We start from the raw sequence: 10,493 nt of genomic DNA on the forward strand, positions 1-10,493 counted from the left end.
GCCATGGGTCTGAGGAACCCTGCACCTTCGAGGGGGCCAGCGGATGGTGTCCTGATGGCACAGCTGCTGGGAGGATGTGGGTGGAGAGGGGCGGGTGGCGGTAATGCTGTGTAAACGGGATCCCAGACACGGGTGTCACCCTCTGGTCAAACAAATATTTGCTCAGGGCTTCCTAAAGGTGAACAACATAAACAGGGCCCAGCTTGAGCCAACGGGCGATTAGTGGAATTAATAGTCATTTAGAGAAGCTAATGAGAACATATGTGATCGTTTGGATTGGTGCTCAGCAAACATACCCCTCCCCTTGCCTTGGGGTGGGGAGGGGCCCCTTCCTTGCTGTGCCCATAGGCCTGGGCCCCAGGCTTCTCTGGCCAAGGGGATGCTGGAGATCTCCTGTCTGTTGGGGAGGTATGGTGACAAGAGTCACGCTGTCCTGCAACCCAGGTCCTGGACACAGCCAGGCAGCCATGAGCCTGACCAGGGTGCAGACAGAGACTTGCTCTCTGCACCTGTGACGGCAGGGATGTTTGTCACACAGCCTGCTGCAGTAAGTGATGACCCAGCACTGTGCATAAGGAGGAGGACGTGGCCAGTGTCAACCTGAAAGCCCCATGTGGACAGGCACACAAGGTCACCATGCTGTAGGTTGTTGGGCCCTGGGGGACCTGGCTCTCAGAGGGGGACAGCAAAGCCCCATCTAGTCTGCCACTGCTCAGCCTGAGAGCTAAGAACGGCTTTTCCAATTTTGAATGGTTGAAAGAGAAAAGCAAAAGAAGAGAAATATTTTACGATGCATGAACTTTATATGAAATTCAAATGCAGGGCAGTTGCATTGGCATCAGCCAAGTCCACTTGTCCCATTGCCCGTAGCAGAGGAGTCAGGAGTCTGGGCCCAGGAAGCCTCAGCCACTCACTGCCCAGCCTTTCCATTAAGAGCACCTCCTCCTGAAAAAGAGGTCTGGGGCAAAACACAAGGTGCCTTGCAGGGTGGGGAGGCAGCTGCCCCTGGGCCCTGGAGAAGGGCAGATCCAGATTCACGGCACCTGCCATGACTTGCTGCACTCCAGCTCTTTCTGGCACAAGAAAGAAGAGGGCTCAATGCTCTGTGCATTTGTGGGGAGGAGCCCTTCCTATGACCTTGATTGCAGGAGCCGAACCCTGCCCACTTAGCCATGGAGCTCCTTCCTTCCTGTATGTTCCCTTCTCTCCCCATTCCCTGAGCACTTTCCATGTGCAGCATCACATGTTGAACATAAAGCTGTAACACTGAGTAAGACAGCTGTGCACTCATCCACCCATCTATATCCATCCATATCCACCCATCCATCCATCCATCCATCCATCCATCTGTCCACTCACTTTATCCAGCTATGCCTTCATCCCTACATCTGTTCAATGACTGTTTCCCAAAGGTCTACTTGCCAGGTGCCACAATGGCTTAGAGGCGCAGTGGTGAACAGATAGCCCTCTGGACCACACAGTCTTGTAGGGACAGAAACCCCCTGCCCTGCTGTTACGTATTATGAGGAGAGAAGTGGAGAAGACAGCAGGGCCCGGTGGGTAGCAAGAGGCTACCAAGACCCAAAGCTGAGGGGGAAGATGAGGCAGGACAGGAGAGAGGCCTGGTACTGGGCCGGGCTGAGAGAGGAGCATGGCCATTCCTAAGGAGCAATCACAGCAGCGTCTACACTCGAGGCCCCTTAGCAGGCGCCTTGGGGAGGAAGCTGCTCCTCAGGGGGATTCCGCCCAGCCCGCTCTGGGCTGAGGAGCCTCTCTCACGGTCCATGTTCACGGCCCTGTGCACACGGACCGTTTGGACTTAGGTCTCTGCAGTTGTGTTTCAGGAGAGACTGAGGAGGCCCTGCTGAATGAGGCAGCCCTGAGTCCAGTGACGGACCGGGAGGGAGAGGGGAATTCGGGCAGCAGAGGAGAGCAGGCAGAGATGGAGGCACCGTGGGAGCCCCAAAGCTGGGCCCGGAGGCAGGGAGCCTCTCCAGTCCTCTGGCAGGAACGTGGTCCCAGCGACCCTCAGCCTTGTGCTTTGGCCCCCAGAAGGGCGAGAGAAGGCAAATGTGTGGTTCTGAGCCACCCGGCTGCCACAGTGGCCCAGGACACAGCCCCACTGCTGCCCGGGCCCACCTCCCCGCTCCAGCCACAGGGCCCTGGCTGTGAATCTGCTGCTGCTCTGTCCTCGTCCCCACCATCCCTCCTGGAGGCCGGAACTGTGGCTCCTCGGGCGCACCTGGCCTGGCATTGCTGGGAGCTCTGTCGCTTGCACAGGGCCCTTCCTTCAGGTTTAAAGTCACTCTGCTCCTTTCCGTTTTTAAAACTCTACTCCTGGGCCTTGGCTCTGCAGCCCCAACCCACATGGACCCGGGACCCACCCGAAGCTGGGCCACACATCCTGACCTGCTGGTGGGGGTTCCTGAGAACTCTCCCCTCCCTGCAAAAAAACGAGCAGTGCCGCCCGTAAACCCAGCACTCAGAAGGCTGAGGTAGGAGGAATGTGTGAGTTCAAGCCCAGCTGGGCAGTTTAGTGAGACTGTATTTTAAGATAGGCATAGTAAAAGTGCTGGTGGTGTAGCTCAGTGGTAGAGCACCCTGGTTCAGTCCCCAGTAGGGGGCTGGGGGAGGGAAAAGTCTCTACAGGAAGAAGCACCCTGCCTTCGGGGCTGAGACTTGGGCAGAATTCAGTTTCTCACCAGGGAAGATTTATAAGCGCTCTGGAGGCCAAGGAGGTCAGCTGGGAACGCCGGCTAGACAAAATAACTTATCAGAGGATTCCCAGGGGCTGCCTGTGATGGCTAGAATGCAGCGCGGCGGCCTCTCCCAGCTGAGTGGGCTCTGGCGGCTGTGGGCTGGTTCTGTGTTGTGGGACCCCAGCTCCGTGCCTTGCCCCGGCGTGGCTCAGGGCTGACCACGTGGGCGCACGGCAGTGTGTCCTCCCCAAGCGGTCACCACCTCCTGCGCCGCCTGGAGGGCCTCCCCGTGAGGACCCGGTGCCCCTAAGCACACGCCTGCCCCGCCAGGTGGCTTCTGGACTCAGTGGCCCCAATCCTCAGACAGGTGACCGTGGACCCCATGAATGCCCCAGACCCTGACCTGGCCAGCGGCTTGGCGTGATCCCCGAAGGGTGAGGGCGCCACCACCTTGCTCTGTTGTGCAGTGACCCAGGCCACAGGGCTTTCTCCTGCCTGAGCCCAGCCCAGACCACAGGTCCCTGGGCAGAAGAATGAGCCCAGCCTTCTGAGCCTCCTGAGACCCGGGCCAACTTTAGCCTTGAGATCAGCGCTCAGATGGGTGCACTGTGGCCCAGACAGGATGGGGTGGCCCAGGCTGGGCGTCCCTGCACGGGGTGCATCCACACAGCCTGGTGAAGCCCGTAGCTGGGAGACAGACCTGGGGCTGCACACGGCTACCGTTCTGGGGTAGTGGCTGACTCACTGCAGAAGCACCCGAACCTGCCCGCATCACGTGAGACACCCTGAAATGCGTGCTGGAAATCACCCCAGATACGGAGGGTGAGAGTTTTAATTTAGACAAGAGAGCTTTTTCTTCTTCACATGAGTCGCTTTCTCAGAGCGTGGAGAGATGGCCAGGCGGTTCTTATCTTTGAACCCCATGTACTTAACGCTTATTAAAATCAATACCATCCATTAGCCGGCAACGTTTCCATTTTTAATCATCTATTGATATATGGCCTGTGCTTTTATAGGACTAAACAAATTTCCGCTCTCAGTGCCCCCCTGCAGCCCAGGGGCAGGGGTGCGCGGCCAGGGACGTAAATGTTTATTTACTGCCTGCTTCCTGATTGAGAACATACCTGGTCCCTGGCTTCAGATGGCTTTTACACGGGGGCTCAGGGCCACTTCCTGTGCTCCAGACTCACAGTGCCTTTTTCAGGGAGGGTAATGAATGCCCGGTATTGTGCACGCAGTCACTGGGCGGGAGGCGGAGGGGCGGCAGGTTTATTATTTACCCGCTCGCTCGCCCCCGCTGCTTTCTGGGAGCAAGGTGAGCCTGGCCAGCTGCGCTATGGACACCTCTGCATCACGGCCGCTCTCTCCTAGTTCCCCCAACTCCCGCCATGTTGGCTGGGACAGGGGCTGGACACTGGTGACCCCAGCAGGGCCAGGGGTCCTGCATGTGTCCCCCGGGAGACCACTCTGGCCTCCTAACCCATTGCCCAGAAGTGGGGAGCCGGGTTGGATGGCCAAGGTCTGTCAGTGCTGCGGGACAGAGCTGCCTGCTTGGACGGGGCTCCGGGGCCTAGGCATCCTGTCCTCCAGTGCGATCCACCCTGGTCCTCCCGACCTCAGGCCTCGCCACTCTGAAGGCTCTGGGCAGCGCTGGCTCTTGGCTACAAGTGAGCTTTCCTCTGGCTGCCCCGGGGGCCAGCACCTTCCCTGCTCTGCCACCGGACCCAGCATCTTGTCCACGGTGTTCCAGAACTTGGATGGCCACAGAGGCTGCTCAGAGGACACAGGGTGGGGCACTTTGGAAGCTTGGACTGAGTCCTCCCTCTGTGGCAGGCTGAACCTGGAAGCCCAAGGCCTGTGGGTTCCCCCAGCCGGGGCATAGATAGCACACTCAGGTGCCGAGGCTGACAGCAGGACAGCCACCCCTGCGGTGTGCCAGTGGGGGTCCAGTCACAGAGCTGGGGATGCCAGGGCCTAAGCCATGCTCCAAAGGCTCTTGGGAATTCTGGCTGCACCAGGACTCCCTGGGGGACAGGTGGGGAACAGGATAGCAAGTTCTGTATCTACAGAATCAGCCTGTTTCTGTGTTTTGGGTTTTGTTTTTACAGCATTAGTGGTTTGTGGGAAGACAGAGTTGCCGCTAAAATAAGCTGAAAGCACTGGCTAGCCAAGGTGCCTCAGCCTCCCGGGGGGGGGAACTGAGGCCCAGAGAAGAGGCACAGCTGGAATCTGATCTGTGACCCACGGGTACCCCAGGCTCTCCAGGCTGTTGCTGTGGCTGAAGAGCCGGTGCCCTCTTCGTGTACCCTGGGATGCAGACAGCCCCTCCAGTGCACGGCGGGCCACGGCCACCCAGCACAGAACACAGGCCCCAGGCTGCACAGTTGTGGGTTGGATGCGCATCTGTGATCAGTGGCTTTATAAAACGCCTTCTAATGAAAGTAACACACAGCAGCAGGGAGGGCAGCCCAGGACGCGGGCTGCATCTTGGAGAAATGTGCTTGTTAAAATGTGTAATGAGAGACAGAACAAATCCCCAATATTGGGCAAAGCTGTCGTTAAATCCCTTAATGATAGCGGAGTTTTCTCTGGTGCACCGCATGGTTCTTTATAAACCCCTTTGGCATGGTGGGGGTGGGTAGGGTATGAGAGGGCGTGGAGCAGGGGCTGCGAAGGTCCTGCCGGAGGCTGGGACCCAGGCCTAGCCTTGCCCTTTCCGTGTTCTGCCCTGCCCAGTGGCACCAGGCAGCCCCTGGAGGTGCTGTTGGCTGGACCTGAGTCCCAGCTGGGTAGGCAAAGCTGCAGCCTGTGGACCTCAGAGCTGCCAGTTGCCATGGAGGCTTGCTGGGTGCCCCTGGGACCACCCAGGGGTCCTCCCTCAGGGTTACTTGGCAGATCTCTGGATGCAGCCAGCCCTGGGGTCGGTGCCCCTGTGGGAGGGACTCCCCCAAATAGGGTGTTCAGCCCAGGCCTGCACTGGGAAAATGTCTCGCATCCTGCCAGGGCCATAGGCAGTGAGAAGCTGAGCTTTGAGAGCCGGGGTGCGCTGGGGGCCTGGGTCTCTACTCTGGCGCTGCACTGTCCAGTGGCCTGGTCACAGGAGCATCTGAGCTTGGAGGTTGCAAAGGAGAGGAAGAGGGTCTGCAGCCAGGCTCTTGGCTTGGGGGCCTGAGGGCCAGGGGCCCAAGGATGTGACCTGGGTGGACGTAGCCTTGGCCTCCAGCAGTGGCCCGCGTGGGTGGCTCTGCCTGGCCTGGCCCTGTGGCCCTACCCACCTCCAGGGCAGGGGCCATGCCTGGTGCTGATTGGAGCCCAAGCTGCTGGTAGCGGTGGGGAGCCACAAGCCTGCGATGGTCAGGAGCCATGCAGGGGTTGGCCCAGGCTCCCTATCTCGGGATGGGGCCTCCAGGCCGGGGTCAGGAGCCATGGGCCGTGAGCGCTTGGACCACCCCAGACTCATTCCCACCCCAGTCCTTGAGCCCAGGCTCCCCACCCTGCAGGCTGGTTTGAGCCGATGTGGGCTGGAGTGTGCCTCACTGTCCCCAGGTAGGGTAGGTCCAGCTCTGGCCCACGGCTCTGGAGGTGACATTGGCCTCCCTGGGGTCTCTCCAGGCTCTGTCCCAGTGCCCCTGAGCAGGAGGCTGAGACCCAGGCCCAGCCCTATGGCCTTGAGAGGCTGTGTCCCAGCCTTGCCAGTGGAACTGAGCCCTGGCCATGCTTCTGGCCTTCACCCAGAGGCCACCATCCTGTGCCTGGGAGGGCTGCCATGGTGGGTCCGGCCTGGGGCAGGGTGGTCTCCGGCACATGGGGGTCCTTGCTTTGCACAGTCGTCACAGGGCCTGCTGGGGTCTGAGTCCTGCCACATCCTCCTGGTGCAGGTGGCAGAGAACGGCACACAGGTGGGGCCTGAGGTAGGAACATACCCCGCTGTGTGCTGGGCAGAGCTTGGTTCTGGAGCTTCCGGCCAGGAACCTGGCCCTGCTCAGGCCGCAGCCCCATGAGCCCCACCCACTCCCCTTCTGCCACTCTGATCCCGAGCTCCCATCAGCATCTTCTCATCTACCCACAAGCAGAGGCCACACACAGGCCCAGGACCCCAGGACCCACAGCCGAGGCTCACACTGACAGGCGGCCCAGCAGGAAGCCCTGACTGCACCAGGACAGACGCCAAGGCCATGCTGCCTGCCCAGCTGAGGGGGTGGGGGGTGGATCCTGGGCCCTAGGCCCCGGGTTCTTAGCTGCTCAGCAGTCCCAAAGCGGACCCCCAGGGTTCTCATCTGCATGTGGGCCTGCAGAGGGACCCCCAGGCTTGGGCTCCTCCTGGTGCAGCAGCAGAGAAGCCCTCAGTGCTGGAGGCCAAGGCAGGACCCCAAGGAGCCTCCTTTTGTAAACTCTAAGGAAGGAAGTTCAGGCCGCAGCCCAGACCTTTGCTGGGAGTGCACCCCGGGGCCAGGCTAGACCCCACCCCAAGGCCTCAGTTTCCTTACTTGCTGAAGGCCCTGTTCCTGGTGCAAGGACTCTTGCTGAGGGAGGATGGCTATCAGTACCATAACCTGTACTTCCAGGAGAACCCACCCACTCCCGAGGCCCAGCAGACACCCTAGCCTCCCTGGCCACATCCCACCCTCAACAGAGAGCTCTGAGATGACCCGGCCCAGCTGCAGCCGAAGGGTGAGGACCCAGGGTCCGGGGACCCAGACAGCAGCCAGCCGCATGTGGTACACTGCGCCTGGGCAGTCAGAACCCCCCAGGCCACCCTGCTGGGACCCCCTGGCCAGGGCACACTGAGGCCTGACCCATTGTGGCCACCCTGGCCTAGGCTGTCCTGGAGACAGAGGGCAGAGCCCGGCAGAGGCTGAGGCAGGCTTAGGGAGGCGAACCTGTGTCCTGGGCCAGTCTGGTGGGCAGGGGCAGGCTTCGGGTACTGCTGTCAGGGTGGTGGTTAACCGGCCCCAGGGCCCAGGTGTGGATATTTTTAATAGCCTGTGACCCGCCATCCACTCTCAGCTGGGTGTTAATGGCCAAATGTTTTTCGAGTAAATTACCAGAGAGAGAATTATTCCTGAGAGGCAGAGGTTTGTGAGAAGGCGTTAGGAACACCGGACAACTGGGCAGCCTGGAGGACAGTGGCCAGGGCCAGGTGGGGCAGGTGGGGCAGGGACAAAGGTGAAGTCCAAACCTGGGGTGTGCTCTCCAGGATGCCCCCATTGTGGGCACAGTCGGGACCCTCAGACCTCCTTCAGGGCGTGCTCTGGCCACAGCTGGGGCTGGGAACAGCTCTGGGGCCCATCTGTCCAGTGGAGGCAGCCCCTCCCTGGCAGAGGGCTGGCCCTGGAAAGTCTGTCTGGCCTCCACCAGGCTGGGGCTGCCCAGACCGGGCCCACAGTCCCCAGGCAGGATGCCAGCGGTGCCCGGGCCTCCTCTGGGGGCCCCTCGAGGGGGACCGGTATTATAGCCACTCCAGGGCACACCATGCAGGACAGGGACTTGACCCCAGGATGCGGAGTCCGAGGAGTGGTCAGAGGGCTGCTTTGCCAAACCTTCCCATGCCAGGGCAGCTGCAGGCCATGCTTGCAAGGGGCTGGCTCCAAGGGCCTCACAGCAGGGAAAGGCCAGGAGGTGCTGGGCAGGGTGGGGTGTACTGAGATCCCAGCACTCTGGGAGGCTGAGGCAGGAGGCTCAAAAGGTAGAAAGCAGCCTAGGGCAACTTAGGAACTTAGTGAGACAGTCTCTAAATAAAAGATAAAAAGGGGCTGGGGATGGAGCCCAGTGTGAAGGCCCTGGGTTCAATCCCCAGTACTGCAAAAGAAGGAAGGAAGGAAGGGAGGGAAGAAGGGAGGGCCGGGATGTGAGAATGTGGGGCCAGTGCAGACCCCTGGGGGACACAGAGAGAGCTGGCTGTGGCTGGGTGCCAAGGCCCAGCTGGGTTTGGGTCCTGAGGAACTCGGAGGCCTCGTCGTTTGAGTCTGAGTGGGGAAGGCTCTGCCTCCTACCCAGGTGGTTTCCCGGAAGCAAGTGAAACTGATGAACACCACACAGCATCACACACACAAGGAGCAGCGCTGAGCACAGAGACCTGCAGAGCTGCCCCACGCCCCGCTGCCTTACCCCACAGTGCCCTCCAGGGCCAGGGTCGGCACACCTGGACACTCAAACCTCTGGGGAAGACACACACCTGCCCGGGCCGGGACAACAGGTGTCTCGCTGCAGCTGGACGGTGGGGACTCAGCCTCTGTGGGGCCAGGGTGTGAGGGTGCCCGGCGGGATGGCCTGGGCACCCGTGGGGCAGGCAGGGCGGGGCTCTGAGACACCCACAGCCATGTTCCGTCCGTGGTGCTGTGAACAAACCCTCCAGCTCTGCATCTTTAAGACGCGAATGGGCCCTCTTAAAAAACTGACAGTTTGCTCGCTCACTCGCAGGTTCTCGACTGACATCAGCAGGGAATCAAAGATGTTTTATTATTTGGAAACTCCATATAGGGAAAGCAGCCTTGAGGGTCTGTCATTGCTCCAAAACCCACACCTCCCCTGGGAGTTAATTATTTTCTTAAAATGCAACTTGCACTGTTAGTCTAAAACATTCCAACTGTGTTCACACTCTTTAAATCTTCAGTAAACCTTAGAGTTTAAATCACTTGCAGATAAGAGTAATTCCGTTAGGGAGACGGGAGTGGGTACGTGGCTCGGGGCAAACGGGGTGGAATGAAAAGGCCTTTGATCTCGGGCTCCCTGGGCAACCCCTGCCCTTGGCCTAGGGCGTGGCAGGCAGGCAGAGGCTTGTGCCCTGGCCAGGGCTGCCCACTGCTCCCATGGAAGGCTAGGTGTAGTACTTGGGATGCACTGGGAACAGCTGTGTGATGGTGGAGCCTGAGCACCTTGAGGGATGAGGCCTCAGATGGGAGGACCCTCTGGTCTCCGGGCTGGAGGATTCAGGGGATGGGGTATCCACCTGTGACCCGGTGCCCACTGAGGCCTGGTGTCCCCGGGGGGCTGGCAGAGGACTGTCTTGGGGGGCAGCCTTGGGGCTTGGCCCGGTTTCTCTCTTCTTGTCCCAGCACTTGGGGCCTGCCTCTGCCCCTCGTCCCTGGCCCAGGTGCCCCTGCATCCAGCCTGCCCTGTGTCAGACAAAGCCGGATGAGGAGGTGGCCTCTTGTCCTGTATCTCCCCCAGGCCCCGCCCCACACCAAGGTGTCTCTCACCCACTCCAAGGAGTCAGGGAGTCCCGGGGAGCAGGGGAGGACCAGGCAGCCTGTTCCTGCGGGGCTTGTGGGGTTCTCTGGGCTCCCCAGACCCTGTCCACAGCCTGCTTGACCTCCGACTTGGAGAGTGCAGTGTGCACCCTCACTGAGAATCCCCTCCCCACTCTGTTCTGTCAAAGAGGAGAATGAAGGAGGAGGCCCAGGGAGGGGCAGAGTGACTGCTGAGCCCCAGACTCCAGCAGGGTGACCGGACCCACGCACACCTGTTTGAGCCCCCAGCATCAGGCGGGGGTGTGCTGGGTGTGCGTGAGTGTGTGCATTGGCCCAGAGCCTGGCAGTGTACGGAACCCCTGAGTCTGTGCCCATCGGGGCATCCAGTGTGGCCCGGAGCAGGCCACACCCTCAGAGCTGAGGCTGTCCCTGCCTTCCCTGCCGTGGCACTGCCCAACCTTGTCCCCCCAGGTCACAAGCAGGGTTTTGGGAACCTGAGCCCCAGCTAATGCTTCACGCCCCATTTGCAGCAGCTTTGCAGCTACTTCAGGGCCTGCTGCTGCCTGGGCCCTGGCCCGTGACCTCCCTCAGCCAGTCCCACTGT

The sequence above is a fragment of the Heterocephalus glaber genome, unplaced genomic scaffold (assembly GCF_053883595.1).
Source record: "Heterocephalus glaber isolate CG9 unplaced genomic scaffold, H.glaber_assembly_v1.0 deba00001447, whole genome shotgun sequence".
Lineage (NCBI taxonomy): Eukaryota > Metazoa > Chordata > Mammalia > Rodentia > Bathyergidae > Heterocephalus > Heterocephalus glaber.